At 39.8% G+C, this 17,679-nt stretch overlaps 1 protein-coding gene across 18 annotated transcripts in view; it reads right to left on the bottom strand.

Annotated features, from left to right (window-relative positions):
* ERC2 (ELKS/RAB6-interacting/CAST family member 2) overlaps positions 1-17,679 on the bottom strand; it is a 741,540-nt gene that overhangs the window by 96,577 nt on the left and 627,284 nt on the right. For 15 of the 18 annotated variants that reach the window (XM_089522554.1, XM_089522433.1, XM_089522407.1 and 12 more), the window contains one exon: positions 2,790-2,978. The exons of 1 other annotated variant lie outside the window; for it this stretch is intronic. The gene's annotated coding sequence lies outside the window, so the exon portion shown is untranslated. Of the gene's footprint in view, positions 1-1,045; positions 1,110-2,789; positions 2,979-17,679 lie in introns of all 18 variants that reach the window. 2 more of the 18 variants (XM_089522416.1, XM_089522425.1) reach the window with 1 other exon arrangement.

Raw genomic sequence — 17,679 nt, 5'->3', positions numbered from 1 at the left:
GTGGCAGCGGCCGTCGCATGCAGCCGCTCCTCCTGGGGCCGCCACCCCCAACGCAGCCTTCGCCGACGCTTCTGCTTGCCCTGCGTGCGTGCCCTTTCAGGGCCGTACGCAGGGCTAAGCAGGAGGAGCTCCTCCTCCTGAGGGCAGGCTGGCTGGGCAACGGCTGAACAGCCTGCCCCGCTGCAGGCCGGAACCTGTGAGTGCTGGCAGGGGGCAGGGCTGTTCCAGCCCCAGTCTGCCCCCATTGGCCAGCCAGCCTCAAGAGGAGGAGCTCCTCTGTTTGGTCCCCACGTGGACTGGGCCCAGCAAGGCAGCAGAGGGGAGAGGACCATGTCCTTTGATGCCAAGGAGGAGGAAGAGGAGGAGGAGGAGAGGTGCGTGGCCATTTCCAATATTTTTCCCCCTGTGTATTTTTATTTGTTTTTCCCCTGTGTATTTTTATTTATTTTCCCCTGTGTATTTTTATTTATTATTCTATCTAGGAATAATGCCAAAATGTCCTCCATTTTGATCATGCCTAAGAAACATGCATTTATATTAACATTTTTTAAAAATCAACAATTTTTTTGTGTGTCCTCCATTTAAAAATGTGTCCTACATTTGAAAATGTTTTCCTACATTTGTCCTACATTTGTCCTAGTTTGGAGGTCCTGACTTATGGCAACCCTAGGATTAGGTAGCAAGCTCTGCCTTAATGGACTTGTCATCATAGCATGGAAAACGTTTAACTATATTTGCATATTGATATAAACAAAAAGGAAAAAAAGTATAAACGTCATTTTGGCAACAGCAATTAAAAAGGAACACTAGCACTTTGTACACAAGCAAGTGATACAGTTCCTTTGCTTCAGCTGGTTTATTATTCAAAAGATATATGATATTCTACTATTTAGTGGAAGCTAAGGAGATAAATACAGGCCGTGTCCTGCCCTCATGTTTTCATTTTATTTTTCTATATTCTATATTTTTAAGGTTATTTTCATAAACTACTGTCCCCACTGCCTATAAATGTTCAAGTAAGGCACACTTAACAAACATTCCTCACCCATGTCTGTAACTGCATGTGAGAAGAGAACAGGTCACACCATAATCTTCTGGCTACATCCAACCTACACATACATAAACCCAAAAACTAAAATGAATCACAACGTCCAGCTACATGTCCATGTGACTGCAAGTCATATAATGCCATGAAGTGGTTGCACTCTGTTATATTCAGATGACCAACAAATGTGTATTTTTTTTAAAAAAAAACAACACCATGTTAACTTGTCAAATGCTAAAAATGCATTCATTAATTTACTTTCCCTGAATTTATAACAAAGCTTTATGGGAGATCAAGATCAAACTTATAAAATAATAACTGGAAAAATTTACTAAACAGTTTTTTAAAATAATTTTTAGTTTTGCTTAGAACATACTGAAGAACATATCTCTGTTTAACCTCCTGGTTCACTTCAGAATGGAAAAAAGCAGTGTTAAATCTGTAAGTCATAATCAGTTTTCTGTCTATATATGTACTTAGGCCAACTCAAGATAAAATCAAGATATATCAAGATAGAACTAGCTGTTTACTGTGACTATTGTCATAAACCATGTTAACTGAATCCTAAATAAAGTTAGATTACACCAATTCCATTGAAGTCCATAGGATGTATGAGATTTATGGAGAGAATTGCTGCCTAAATGAATATTGCCAAAAGGTTTATTAAATATTATTTGTAATTTATATTAGCATAAAAGTTTTAACCCCTCATTATATGTATTAAAATATTCTATGGAAAGGTTTTATCTATGAGAGATTGCTAATATTGTGACTTAATCTGATTATTAAATGGTGCAATCCTATAATGCCTACTCAGAAGCAGTTCTCTGGTAAGAGAGAAAAGGAATGTGCCTTTAAAAAAACAAAACAAAACACAATATTATATAGATCAGGATAAAAATAAATTTCCCCAAGTTTCCTGATGTTTTGAGTTACCTTATGTTCTGATACTCACTGCCATTTTCTCTTTTTAATTCCCATTCACTTGACACAACACTGTGACTCCTGTTGCAAATTCTGGGTTTAAACTCCAAACAAGAGAGGAGGGAGAGGCATTTTATTAAAAACTTATACTGTACTCCAGTCACTTCATGAGCCATATTGAGTTGGGTAGCCCCTTAAGAATATCCAGCTCTGAAGCTTTAATCTCTCCAAAAGTGTCCCTCCAAGTATATTAGCAATAGCTCGAGAATGGAAATGTTGTATAAAAATATCAGCACACTGACTCTGACACGCCATCTGTGTGAGCTAAAGTCTCCACAGCAAAGCCTTTTACACACTGAAATCATTATCTCTCTGCAGCTGGCATTTAAAGCTTATTGATGGCATGGGTATCAGTGGCTCTGTAGGCAGCCCTTTTGCCTGAGGCACCCAAGGTCACAGGTTCACATTCTGCTTAGAGAAAAAGCTGGACATTTTCCAGGATTGTGTGTGGGCTGTGCTAGTCTCCTAGGGGGCAGTCCTTAAGACAGTAAGTGAAACCATGTCTGCTTTGTAGATATCAAAGCTCTCTTCCTAGTGTGGAGGAAAAAACGGGCAAGGAAGCTACCAGTATACATGCCCAGAGCAAGAAGAAAAATAATGGCTGGAGAAGAGAAGTGGGCTGGTCTGGAATGTTGGGGACACCTAGAAAAAGAATTTAATAATTAGGCACAGGTACATATTCAGAGATACCACCTGTGGACAAACCTCTGCAAGGGGTCGGACATTAGGCAGAACACTAGTATACATAATGCAATGTAACCTGCTCTGGTGTTAATGCTCTGATGCCTGGTTATCCCAGATGTCTCCCTCCTCCTCTTCGTTACAGACAGGTAAAGTTGGATCTCTTGAAGGAACTGGGGATCACACTCTAGGCAAAGGTTGGACAGGTGATCAATGTACAGCATGAGATTTTGCCGTGGCAATGTGCCTCCAACAGTGACTGGATCATCTAGTCAAAAGAAACAAAGCCAACATGTAACATTTTATTTAAGGAAGGAACAAAACAAAAGGAAAAGGAAGATCCTAAACAAACCCTGTATACATGAATACAAAAGGTTTATGCCAAAACTCCCCACCCACCCCACGCACAAACAAAGGTATTGATTTCAAAGTGTTTCTCGTCATCTCATAATTATTCATTTGGGGACAACTTCTTAAACCATTGCTTTAGTTAAGGCCAAACTCTGTGCTGCACAGACATTCCTTAACTGAAACTTTCCATGGTCCCCCCCGCCCCCCATCAGCATTTTCCCCCCTAGAAAAAGAGTCATATGGGAGGGGATGACTGGGGGGAAACCAATTTGGACAAGGACCTAAATTAAGGAGTGCGTTAAGGTGGATTAACACAGAAGGTTAAGGCGGGCTAACACCCTGTCTCATACTTTTGAACTCACATTTTCCCCTTGTGGCTACTATTAGCTCTAAGCTGAAAACAGGCATGTAATTTTTTTGCTAATTTCATTGTCATAGAAAGCAGCAGGCAATTTTAGAAGGTTTTTTGGTTTTGTTTTTGAAGACTATTTGCTGGTTGGGGCTTATTGTGTGCAAAAGTTACACATGGTATTTTTGTGCAAAAACAACCTTTTCTTCAGAGAAAACAGAATCTTCTACTCATATAACATGAAGAAATATTATTTTTCTGTGCAGAAAAATCATGTATCTTGTCCAAAAATGCTGTTTTCTGCATAAAATGTGAAATGTTTGCACTGAATAAGTCCCGAACTGTCTTTGTCAGTCCAGGATTATCCCCATCAAGGTTTCCCAATACTCAAGAAAATGATAATATATATATCCATCCAAATCCTCCTGCCACTCAGCTGCTATGCAACTGCCACACGACATCTACCTGTTGATTTTGATCTAGCTCTTCAAAATTAAATTTTCCCTGTCTGTACACAATTGCCAATAAAGAAAAGTGTATCAACACCTGGTATCAAAATTATTTTTCTTTTCTTTAGTTTGCTGCTTGCATCACTTTACTGTGTGGAAGAATCAAACCCAATGGAACAGTGGAAATTTTTTTATTAAGCCACTTTCTCAAGCATTGGCTTAACAGTTTATTGAGCAATAGTTTTGATAAAGGAACTGGGTATTGAAAGACTAAATGCATCAGCTTCCAATCAGAACAAGCTGAGTATTTCTGGGATCAATTCCCACACAAATAAAATTAGTAAACATGTGGAAAGGATCACATTCCCAGTCTACAAGACAGACTATGTAGTTATTGGAAACTCATTTTTTAATCTTCAAATGTGTTTGTTCTGTGATAAACATCCATGGTTACTTAGACCTTTAATGTTACTTAAAGGTGGGACAACTGAGTAGAAGACTCACAAATTAAATGTACTAAGTCTTTTTAATTTCATAAAAAGGGTCTGCAATAATTCTCTCTTTACTCATGGCAAAAGTAAATTGAGCTAACAGTATGGGTTGGATCCATACTTGGAGCAGACTTATTGAAATCATAGCTAATTCAAGGCCCATGGTTAAGTTTCATATTAAACATGACTACGTCCGAACCAAACCTTCTAATGTGGAATGCATATCAAAGGCTGGATGTATCTGGATTATCTGTTGTTACAGAGAAGAGAGCAATTTGCCACAGTTAACAGTAATCTCAGGCATACTTGATTCTATGCATAATGACACTAATGCAGAGGTTTCCATACCCATGATATTAGGAGAAACACAGACACCATGCCTTGGCTCACAGAGAATAAAAAGTATTACTAAAACATGTTAATAATTTGCTTAAATGTATTCAGACTAAAATCCAAAATTTAACAAGGATTTCCTCCTGGATCTCTCTCTCTCTCTCTCCGTGTGTGTGTGTGTGTGTGTGTTGTCATTGTGCTGTTTCTGATTTATGGTGAAACTAAGGCAAGAACCTATCATGAGGTTTTCATGGCAAGATTTGTTTCTTTGCCTTCTTCTCAGGTTGAGAGAGTGTGACTTGTTCAGGATCACCCAGTGGGTTTCCATGCTTGAGCAGGAATTCTTACCTTGGTCTCCAAACCACTACATGTTGACTCTCTCTCTCTCTCTCTCACACACACACACACACACACACACACACCCCTTCTCTCTCTCTTACACACACGAGTAAGCACAGTTGAAGTCTACAGTCTTTAGAGTACAAAATAGCTATTTGATATACTAACTATGCTCCACTTCAAAACAGATGACCCTGCAGAGGTCTGAAGCAAAATAGCAACGCTACACAGTACTTTAACGCAAATGCACTTCACTGCATAACAAGAACACATTTCATAAGAGGAGCATGTGCTCTTAACCTGTGACAACAAACCTGTTTATTTAGTTTTCTTCTTAGTTAGAAAGCAATTGGTTTTTTCTCCCAATAAAAATATCCTTATACATTTATAAACACTACTGGTAATTATGTAATTACCTTACCCAATCATGTTAAATTGCTGTCAGTTAAGTTCCCGCCACTGATTACCTATGGACTATACTAAAGTTAAATGAAGTCTTTGCTAAAGTCCACTTAGTGAATTACAAAGGTGTCTCTATGGTTCTAAAAACCGTAACAGGGCTATATTTGCTATAATCATCCAATGTCCAAAGTCAAGGTCAGATCTCACTGTATGTCTTGTATAAAAATCTAAAGAAATACATGTTGTTCCTTACTGAGACTTCTACATCTAACAGCAACCTTTCACCTCCACATGGTTAAAAGCACTATAATTATGTAATTAAAAGTAATTATGTAATTTAACCTATGGATTTTTATCCTACAGGCTCTAGATAAATTATTTTCATAATATATTATTATATATTATTGCATTATTTTCATAATTAGAAATAAAACAAGTTTTAAAATTAAGGATCAGAAGAACTTCAAAATAATTATATTAATGCTGTCAAGGGGCCATGTACCAGTAATTTAATGTAAAATAAATCTAGTGATGACAATCTCCTTAGAAAGCCATGAAATTATTTCCGCTATAATGACAGGAAACATTACTGTTTGGAAATATTTGACTACCCAAACAAGATTTCATTACCTCCCTCCCTGTAAGCATTTCCAATCTCCTCACGTCTGATAAATAATATAATGGGAAATTTTACAGGAACTGCATAAATGCCAGTGAATGTAATAATAGAAAGGATGGCATTGTTATTAGAAATTATGCTGTTCTGCCCAACGTCATGGAACTAGTCCATAAAACAGGCAATAAGTTAGTTCAACTGTATCTAGGAAATTATATCATTTATTCTACATATTATATATATTGATCCACAGAATCAATATATATATAAGAGAGAGATCCATTGAATCACAGAATTAGAAGGGCATCAAGGATAATTTCGTCCAACTTTTTGCCAATGCAGCAACCAAATGGTCAGTCTTTAGCCTTTGCTTTAAAAAAATTGGAAGGAGGACTTTCCAAGGCAGACAACTCTCTTCTTATTCCACCAAGAAGTTTTTTCTTAAATATTTCAACTAACAATTTTCCTGGCAGTTTAGACACCTCGTCTAAGGTCTTACTCTTTATTTACTGAATTTATATCCTGCCTTTGCTTGAGCACATGATGCTTCAGTTAGGTGACAACAAAATGTAGACAGTATAGCAAAAGAATAGAATTGCAATAAAAAAAAACATACATGTCATCCAAGGGGGAGGGGGGAGGATGAATCCAGTGTAAACATAAATATAAAAAGACTTGAGTAAAGAAATAATAACTCCCATGAGTTTACAGCTTACTTCAGCAGTCAAACTGCTTCAAAACCACAAATCTGTCCTACTCTTTGCAACAGCCTTCTGTGAACATGTGATGATGCAGGGAATGCCATCATGGGGAGAGGCACTTCTAGGTGGCATTTCCGTTGATCTGTAAAACAGATTGGGTTCCGTGCTCTTGTATAGGACATGCTTGAAGGACAAAGTCTGACTCTATAGAAACAGCTGTTCACACTATGTTGAAAGGGCAAGGACTGGTACAAGAGCACTTGGAATCACTGCCTTCCATAAAGAGGGCAGAGGAGATTTCAGACAGAATGAGGAGCATCAAGAGACAAACAAAATTGAATGTTAAATGAACACCTAATTCAAGGGTGGGACTCATGATAGGCTGCAAGTCCTAGCAGTCTGATCCTGAGCTGGGAGTTGCAGTCTAACTTTTGGAGGGCTGCATGATTTCCACCCCTTGATCTAAATGAAGTTCATTAATTTTCTCCACAGCTATCCTAGGATGTGGTGCTACTCTTTGTGGGCAGTAAGACACATTCACAAACATTCAATTCTCAGTCACTGCTGAACAGAGGGCCCATTCACATTACCTTTTAACCCGGTTTTGAAATTGATTCTTCCACGTGAAGTTCATATTGGGCCCGATTCTTTCACAATCCATGTCAAGGCTTGCACAAGGAAATGCCCCTTAGCGCGGGGTATTGAGATTCGGGCTAAAATCCAACTGAAAAGACCTGGGTTCCGTGAAATATGAACTTGCCCCCAATCATGATCGGGGCAAATTCAGGGAGGGATTAAGGTCAGAGGGTGGGCAGAGGTCAGAGCATTCCCTCCCCTCATCGGAGGGGAGGGGGAGGAGGAGGAGGAGGAGGAAAGAGCCGAAGGAAAAAGGGGAATCTGGAGGCAAAGGGTTACAGGAGGCTAAAAGGGGAAATCAGGGTGACTGATGGGGGCTGCAAAGGGCTGTCAGAGGGAGGGTGGGGGGGAGTGGAGAAAGTGATGGAGGAGGAGGAGGAAGGAGCCGTGGGAAGAAGGGAACCATGTAGGGCATTCTATAATGGAGCAGGAGGAGGAGGATGAAGGAGCCAGGGCAGCTCAGAGGGAGGGGAAGGTCGGAAGGAAGGAGGAGGTGGAGGATTGCCAAGGGAAATTGGACTGCGGGGCTAAGCAGGGGAATGTAGGGAAATTTTGACAATTTATGCACATGATTTTTTGGGTGACATGTCTGTGTGCTTGCTTCTGCTACTTTCATTTCCTCTTGCTCCTGGATTATTATTATTATTAGTGTTATATGAGGATGCTACAGTCAGAATGCCTGTGCTGCATTTCCCTTTTATTCCCAATTGATTCCATGGGTCAATTGGAACTGACAGGTCACTCTCTCTCAGCCTCACTGGAAGGCAATAGCAAAGCTCCTCTGAAGAGAATGTAAGCAGGAGGAAAGGGGTCAGTTCAGGTCACAGGCAGGGCATGAATGGAGCTCGCATCAGGCACCTTCCCCCCACTTTTTATTTTTTAAAATTATTTTTGACAAAAAATGTGCATGTTTTTTACTTGAGGTAGATATACAGATAGATAGAACGTGGCTAGCTGCTTGTTCCCTTTCTCTTTCATGTCCTCGCTTCCAGCAAAGGGGAAATGTTGCAAAGGGCAAGACCTTTTTTCCTTTGCAAATGAATGCTACAATTCGAATGTTACAAAGTTGCTCTTGTCAATTAGGCAAATTGGCAAAATGATACATGCTTTTGCTACTGTCTCTAAGAAATTCAGGGGTAGCCCTGAATTGCTTTTAAAAGCAAAAAAGAATACAAGACAATTGCATTCTTTTCTGGCATTTCCGAGATGAGGAATTTATTATTATTATTATTATTATTACATGTGTAAGACGCCTTCTGGGGTGGCAAGGAGTGGGGGATACAGGATGCATTAGCTTGCATTTTGGGGTTGAAAATGGGGCCAAGGGCAGATCATAACCTGCACTGACCCAAATGCCCACAACACACACACATACACACAAAAGAGGTTTTTAAATTTGACAAAATGTGCACATTTTGGTGCATTTTGTGCCTGGCTCTTTAAAAAAAAAGGAGCACACTTCCGATGCCCCAATGAGTGCTGCAAACGTCACCTATGACGATCGCTTGATTGACAACAGGTGCCTTCATGTCAAACCCGATTTCTGAAGAAGGCATTTGGGTTAAAATGCCCCTCATTTTGTAGTGGGCACTCACTTACGGAGAGATTCGGGAGGGAGCCCCCCGAATCTGCCCAGTTCCTTCAGGAGCAAAATCGCCAGTGGGAATGGGGCCAGAGACAGTTTTCCAAAGCACTCCTCTCTCTCTCTCTCTCTCTCTCTCTCACACACACACACACACACACACACACACAACAATGCCATCCTCCTTATTATTACATTTATTGGCATCTATACACTGCTGTCCCTCACATCTTCTGCTCTGCTACTAGAACTACATTCTCAGCAAATTTATGTTGGTAAGTGGTCCAATGTAGATGTGAAAATGGCTTCTAGGGGTCCTTTCAAACTGCAGAATTACAGCACTATATTTCAACTTTAACTGACATGGCAACCTTCTGTGGAATCCTGGCCCTTGAAGTTTAGGGAAGATTATTTATAATTCTCAATCAGACAGTATTCTAGTGTCCCCACAAACTACAAACTCCAGGGCTTCAGTTTGACAGTCCTTTAACTGCTGTGGTTCAATGTTATGGAATTCTGGGAACAAAGTACTATTCCCAGAATTCCATAGCATTGATCCACAGCAGTTAAAGTGGTGTCAAACCAGATAATTTCTGCATTGCAGATGCAGCCCAGCATTCTATACGATACAGCCATGGCAGTTAAAATGGAATCATAGCACTATAATTCTGTAAGGTGAAAGGGCCCAGATCAGAGAACTTGAGACAATGCTTGAGAGGTTCACCTCCAGCATCAGAATGGTTGGCAAGTGAGCTACCAAAGGTAGGTGACTCACTACAATCAGGTGGGATCCCCTTACCATCTGCCTCAGCCCATAGGAGGACACAACTACATTTGTCTAATGCCAAGGAGACATTGCAACAAATAAGCTATGACAATCTCCATATGCTGCAAATCAGGTCTTACATCCCATTAAATCAGAGCCTACCTTGCTTTGGTTTTGGTTTTGGTAACATGTTTTTTGCTACTACCTAGGGTTTCCAGGTGAAATAAGGGACAGGGCTCCAATGCTGTCAACTGTTGTGTAAAAGAAGAGATTTCAGCAGGTGTTGCTTATGTAACAAATAATACCTGCTGAAATTCCTTCATCTACACAAAGATACAAGACCCCTGGCCCGTATTTCCAGTGATGTATTCGAGACTTTTATTTCAAGTCTCAAGTCAAGTGTCAAGTCTCTGCCTTCAGGTCTCAAGTAAGTCCTTGCAAGGTAGGTAATTAATAATAATTATAATTTGTTTTATTTATATACCGCTATTCCAAAGATATAGCGGTGAACAGCAAGTAAGCTAATTAGCAAGTAAGCTAATTTGCCCCCAACAGTCTGGGTACTCATTTTAGCGACCTCGGAAGGATGCAAGCCTGAGTCGAGCTTGGGCCCTTTTGCTGGTCTTGAACTCGCAACCTTGTGGTTTTGAGTGAATGGCTGCAGTACAGGCATTTAACCACTGCGCCACCAGGACTCCATCAAGGTACCTTCAAGTCAAGACTCAAATCTGGGAGCCAACTTTTCTTTTTTAAAAAAGGAGGCCAGGTGTGTTTCTTGAAGGGTACAGCAAGTTCATTAGAGAATAAGCTTGAGGTGAGAGTTTAGGTCTGCCTGGCAGCCTGTCCCCACTGCACATCAGAGGAGCCTTCTAAAGTTTTTCAAAAACTGCAGAAGGATCCTTCTGCTTCAAGCCCACTGCCTGAAACATTGGCTGTTCTCTTCCAAGAAATGTACCCCATACTTTGGGGGCAGGCCTTGCCTGTTGCTTGAAGTGAATGGCAACAACAAGCCAATCGCTAAAAATATTCAAGTTCAAGTCAAGTCAATTTATCACATGGGGCTTGGGGAACGGGAACAGGGCAGAACAGAAGGGAATGAAAATGGGGCGGAATGGGAAAAAACACATATTATTGCACGGGAAAATGCCTCCAATGCCATCTGGAGTCCCCAATCCATTCCCCATCCATTCCACATCAGCCAATATTGAAGAACGATTCTGAACAGTTCTTCAAAATCAGCTGCTGTGGAATGGATGGGGAATGAATTGAGGACTCAGCAGTGTTATCCTGTGCGATAATATGCATTTCCCCCCATTCCACCCTGTTTTCATTCCCTTCCGTTCTGTCCTATTCCGGTTCCCCAAGCCCTGTGCAATAAACTTAATAGTTTTATTTTTGCCAAGTCAAGTCCAAGTTAACTCACTGAAGTGACTTGAATCCAACTTAAGTCCAAGTCAACTGACTCGAGTCTACAACACTGCTTATTTCACCTGGCAAACCTAGTGCCACTAGATGTTAAGGGTTAACATCTCTGAGCAGTACCAAGTCCTTCCTGTTGATTTACTATGGTACTGTCTTTGGCCTTTTTTAAGCAACAGAATGCTAACCTGTGATCACCTCTCCCTTTTTATATTCAGCTGCATAGATCCAGTTACCAAGAAGGATGTGCTTGTTGTCAATTGAGAGCAAAGTGTGACTATGGCACAGTACACCCAGTGCTAAAGCACCGTGCTGGCACTGTACTAGGGTTAAGGGACCGCGCGGCAACTGCACGGTCCCCAACCCTAGTATGGTGTGGTGCTGTAACAATGGCGGTGCCCCGTCTATACGGGTGCCATCATTGTGATGTGACGGACGCATAGCGTCTGCACATCGTACCGTGTCTGGTGCACTCGTGACGTCCACCCTGCGGGGCAAAAAGAACCTGCTTTTCACAGGTTCATTTTCCTCTGCAGGGAAGCCACGAGGTTTGGTGGCTCCGGCTTCCCTGCGGAGGAAAAACAAGCGCCGGCAGGCCTCCCTTTTTTGGAGGTCTGTACTGTGCCTATGTGAATGAATCCTGTCCTCAGTTAAAAACATAGAAGCTGCATTCCTGCTGTTTCCCAGACTGCTCTTCCATCTATTTAGCTAAAAAGGCAGTAAATTAAATACAAGCATGTCATTTTCAACTGATGTGAGGGATTTTGAATTTTGTGCTTGGGAAACTGGTATAAGTACAACATGTAAAATGAGATGGGAACCTTGAAGGGACCACTGATCTAGCTCAGCATGACAGTTTTTTATTCACTCTCATATTTTCTTTCTCCTCTTCTCCAGTCATCATGAGAACAACTTCCAGAAGTTTAAATAAATCACAGTAGCTGCTGGTCTTTTTCTATTTCTCCCTTGCCTCCATTCTACACTTCTCTCTTTTCTAACACATGAAATTAGCTGGCAAGTCAAGATAAGTTTTTTTAGTGATACAAAGGGTGTCTCCTTGCTCAACAAACCCAAAGCAGTAGTGGTAACTAGTCAAAACAAACAAATCCCACAATTCTACCCACCCAAATTGTGCTTTGTGATGCCAAATTTTAAGTAGGGTTGCCAGGAAGCACACACTTGGGAAACAGGATACTGCATTACACTACTATATATCTAATTTTGAGTTTTAAAATATATAATAATGTATATGTGCATCTGTTAAAACTATACAGCATACCACATGGCATCTCAATCATATTGTATTGTAAGTTACAACAAAAGGGAAATATGATCTTCTCCATGCATATAGGAGAAGATCCTGTTTGGATCAGTACAATTACTATCTTGAATTATACAGTTTTAATTTTCAGGGCAATTAATATATGGTTAGATCTTTTTCTTTTTCTTCCAACCAAGAAGGCCAGCTGGTAAACTGAGCAAGCATGAACATAATATATCTTGGCTCCTTTATAGACAGAACTGAGGATCTCTTTGTATAGAACATGTTGCTAAATGAAAAAGAGTAAGATTTTTTAAAACCAGATTTCCTCCTTTTAACATATATCTTCATCTTACTTTAGGCCTTCCATCTGAGTCCACTTTCTCTTTACAGTGATGCTTGCTTATTATGCTTACTAAACTTTCACAATACAAAGCCTACATAGCACCTTTCCAGAGTTTGAAATGTTATTTTAAAGAACTAACGCATCAGCATTTGTTGTTACTTTAAAAAAATCCTTGGCATGGGATTATGGGTGAAGGACCCCCACGAATGTGGAAAAACTAAAAATTTATTTATTTATTTAATCTATATTCCACCTTTCTACCCGGAGGGACCCAAGGTGGCTGCAATGTTCTTGTTACATTATGAATAACAGTGATGCTTTATTGTATGCTATTTTAAAAATTATTTTATTTAAAAATAAAAAATAGCCCAAGATGTCTCAAGGAATGCTAAAACATAAAGTTGTTGACAAAATTAGTAAGCACAGCACACTAAATATACTTATTTTTAGGATACAGCCACCATGCAGAATTAAAGCAGTTTGACACCTCTTTAACAGCTGTGACTCCATCTGTGGAATCCTGGAATTAGGAGTTTGGTAAGGTATTCATTCTGGTTTGTCAGAGAGCTCTTGTGACTCAACAAACTAAAAATCCAGGATTCCATAGATAAAATTCATGGCAATTAAAGTGGTGTTAAACTTCTTTAATTCTGCAATGTGGCTGCACCTTTACAGACAGCCATGTTAACCTGCTTCAGTAGAAAAAGACAGAAAGGATCCTGTGGCACCTTTAAAACTAATCTATTTCAGCATAAGCTTTCATGGACCCCAGTCCACTTCTCCAGGTGCAAGAAAACAATGTGTTAACATTTAGAATTACAATGTGCCACAAAGAACACTGTTATGTCTTGTAATCCCACCCCCCTGAAATGTGACTTCTTAAAAGTAATGTGATTTCTTGTTATGCATTACTTCCAATTTCAATAAGTGAACATGTTTAAATAATCAGCCCTATGAAAGGCTGGTGTGTTTGACAGATCCTCGATATCTAGGAGACCCAGTATGACATTCTAGGTCAGGGGTAGGTAACCTGCGGCCCGCGGGCCGGATGCGGCCCGGCAAGGCCTTGGGACCGGCCCCCGCCCGGTCCTGCCGCCGATTGCCGCTGGAGCCTTTGGCCTCTTGCGTGAGGGCATGGGGCCTTTGGCCTATCAGGAGGAGGTGGGCAAGGGGGGCAATTGTCTATAGAAGCCTCTAAAACATGCATTTATATTAACATTTTTTTAAAAATCAGCCAATTTTTTGCGTGTCCTCCATTTTTACAAAAGTGTCCTCCATTTGACATTTGTGTCCTACATTTGGCCCGGTTTATTTATTTATTTATTTATTTATTTATTTATTTATTTATTTATTTAAAAAATATTTAATTATTTGTTTTTTGGCTTCGGCCCCCCAGTTGTCTGAGGGACAGCAACCCGGCCCCCGGCTCAAAAGGGTTGCCTACCCCGGTTCTAGGTGGTGCTCAAAATTTAAACAAATGGCCTCACTCTTTTTCCCAGTCCAAAAGACATGGTAGAAAAGCAAAGGAACATGAGGAGCATAATAACCAGGTGAAATGGCAACTCAGGAGACAGACAGTTCATGGAGAGAGGGAAGCAAAGAACAGTGAGTCTGCTGAGCAACTGACTAATTGATGGTGTAGGGGATGAGATCATTGACCCTTCAAATAAGAATTCTGTCCCCCGATGAAATTCCCTTTCAGCCCACAATTTCTAGCATTGCAGAGACACTGAAAATTATTCATCCTTAGAACTGTTATATTTGGAGTGTTTGCATTCTCTTAGTAACTATCCTTGCTTGCCTGCTTTTCTTTGGCTGCCTGAACTTTAAGTTATTGCAGTGCTTGAAATGCTTGAAATTTGGAGAGTGAATGAAACTTTCATTGGTAGTGCAGAGTTCTTATTTGAGGGACAATATCCTCACTTTCTTTCCCCCATAGCTACACTCCTGGGGGAAGGAAGTGTTTGTGAATTCTAATACTGTGGTTTCTCCACATTCACATTTAATAATAATAATAATAATAATAATAATAATAATAATAATAAATTTTATTTATATACCGCTTTTCCACAGATCAAAGCAGTGTACAGACAATTAAAACCATACAGACATTTCATAAAAGGATAAAATCCCATAATAAAACCATACAATTACAGAACTCTAAGCACAATCATTCGCCTTCAAGGGTAAGCAGGGAATTGATGGCAACAGGGTAGATAACTTCATTATGGAGCCCTGGTGGCGCAGTGGGTAAATGCCTGTACTGCAGCCATTCACTCAAAACCACAAGGTTGCGAGTTCAAGACCAGCAAAAGGGCCCAAGCTCGACTCAGGCTTGCATCCTTCCGAGGTCGCTAAAATGAGTGCCCAGACTGTTGGGGACAAATTAGCTTACTTGCTAATTAGCTTACTTGCTGTTCACCGCTATGATCTTTGGAATAGCGGTATATAAATAAAACAAATTATTATTATTATTAATTATTATTATTCAGGGGGGAAGGCTTGACAAAAAAGAAGAGTTTTAAGCCTCTTTTTGAATGTTTCTAGGGGGGTTGTCAGACAGAGCTCCTCGGGTAGATCATTCCACATCTGTGGGGCCACCACTGAAAAGGCCATCTGGGATGTGGCAACATATTTGGAAGGTGGAATTACCAGTAAGTTCTTCCCAGATGTTCTGAGTGTGCGGGGCAGATCATATGGGGAGATGCTGGGGTTAGGGGTGGAGGACCCCCACGAATGTGAAAAACTGCAAATAAAAAAACACCAGAGAGAACACTTCTCTAGGAATCTCCAGGTCCTCCAGTGCAACACTATGGTTAACATTTAAATTGATCATAGAACCATGCAGGAGGACCTACAAATGCCTAGAGAAGTGTTTTTTTCTAGGAACTTCTAGGTTCTCCAGCACAACTCTATGGTCAATTTCTGGCAGAGTTGCAGTAGAGGACCTTGAGATTCCTAGAGAGAACACATTAATCAAAACCACAAATAATCAAAGCTGCAAAAGTCAAAACTGCAACTGTACATGAAAAAAAATGTTCTATACCTCTTAAACTTATGTATATAGTAGAAAAAAGAAATTCGCATTGTTGCATTCTTCCCTCCCCATTCAGGCCCATGATTCCATTCCTTTGTTTGCAGTCTTTACACAGAAAGGGATGGACTGATGAAACCATCAAGTCACACAGGAACACAACCACCATGCTGGCACAAAGTTAGTGCAGGGCAAATACGTCTCTAAGTAATTTCTAGTACCCCTGACCTATGAGAAGTTTGTATTGAGCACACCTCCAGCAGGTCTAATGTGTGCACAGGTATCTTGGTTAGTCAGAAGTGCACTCAAACATGTCTGTCAAGTCATAAGACGTATCCTTTCCAAAGTCATATTTCTCAGAACTTCTAGTTGTGATTCCAAGCCATAAATGCCTAAATCTTCACATTCTTGAATACCTAGAACCCACTGCAAATCCTGAATCACATCCTCATACAAATCTCCCAGTATGATTTTAGACACAGAAGTGAATTGGGAAAATATTCCAGAAATTAAAACAATGGATTAGAAATCCAATTTTAGCCCTTCATAGGACTCACAATAAGTCCCAATTAATTTAGGTGGTCTGTTCCAGATAGAGTGAACACTAGATTTAGCCCATGATGTGGGGAGTAGGGGCGAGATGGGAAGATCAAAATGAGCTTATCAAATTCACACTTTCTGAAACAACACATAGACTAAAGGAAAGCTATACATCACTATTTGCACTCGTGCAAATTTTATGATGCAGATTAGAAGTAAAAAGCCATAAACAAAAATGTGTATATTGGAAGAAAATACTCATACATTAAAACTTTATAGACATCAGAATAATGTATAGTGCATTATTAAATAGTTATTAGTTAAAATTGCTTGCAGGAAAATACATGTTAGGTACAACAGCATGTTTATACAGTTGGCCCTCCTTATACACTGATTTTTTATACACAGATTTAAGCATCCGCGGCTTGAAAATATTCAAAAATTATAAATTTCAAGTATCAAACCTTGATTTTTCCATTTTATATAAGGGGCACCATTTTGCTAAGCCATTTTAATTAATGGGACTTGAGCATACACAAATTTTGTTATTCACGGGGGTTCCTAGAACCAAACCGCAACGGATAACAAGAGTCCATTGTATTAGAAAAAAAATGTATGTATGAATTTTTGTATGAACTTTGTGAAAATTGTAAACTGCTGCAGAAATTGGACATAAGTAAAATTGACAGATTTGTTTCTCCTTAACAGGAAGCCATTTTGATACAACACGATAGTACCACCATCTTTGCACTGCTCATATATTGGCTCTTACCCTGTCTTGTTTCTTTAAGATTATATTCCTTATTCATTCAAATTAAAAGATATTATTTCAAAAGGTGAACCTACAAAGCATACCCAGAGTACGCACAAAATTCCTGAATCAGGTCCTTTTTAAACAGAAAGCATTTATCAACTAAATATTCTGTCTCATCCCCCATTTTGCTTGCAATATGTCACTCATGTCTGCAAAGAACAAGATCCTGCTGTTTTTAAAGTTGAACCCCTGCTGCTATTTGGCCATTCCAAATATTCTGTCGCAGTTCATCTAATCCAATATTTTTCAGTATCTCCATATTTGGATTCCTTTGCAAATTCTTTTTTCTAGTCTGTGTGTGAGGTTCTGTAAGATGGAAATAAAAGGTTTAATGTGTTCCTTTAAAACCAAAAGGGATTTCTCCTCAAAGAAATGTTAAAGAAACAGTCTACAATTCCCTTGGTACAAAACTGTGATACGGTATACTGCTCTGCTTTGTTTTATTGTCCATATATTCAGCATGTTTTTTTAATTGCTTCGTTTACTTATTTCATAAGTCAGATTTCATTGGAGGGTTGTTACTGATTAGGACTGTTTCCC

Source organism: Sceloporus occidentalis, unplaced genomic scaffold (genome assembly GCF_023333645.1).
Source record: "Sceloporus occidentalis isolate IW3139 unplaced genomic scaffold, rSceOcc1.0.p SCAF_1, whole genome shotgun sequence".
NCBI lineage: Eukaryota > Metazoa > Chordata > Lepidosauria > Squamata > Phrynosomatidae > Sceloporus > Sceloporus occidentalis.
This window is presented reverse-complemented; position numbering and strand designations above follow the sequence as displayed.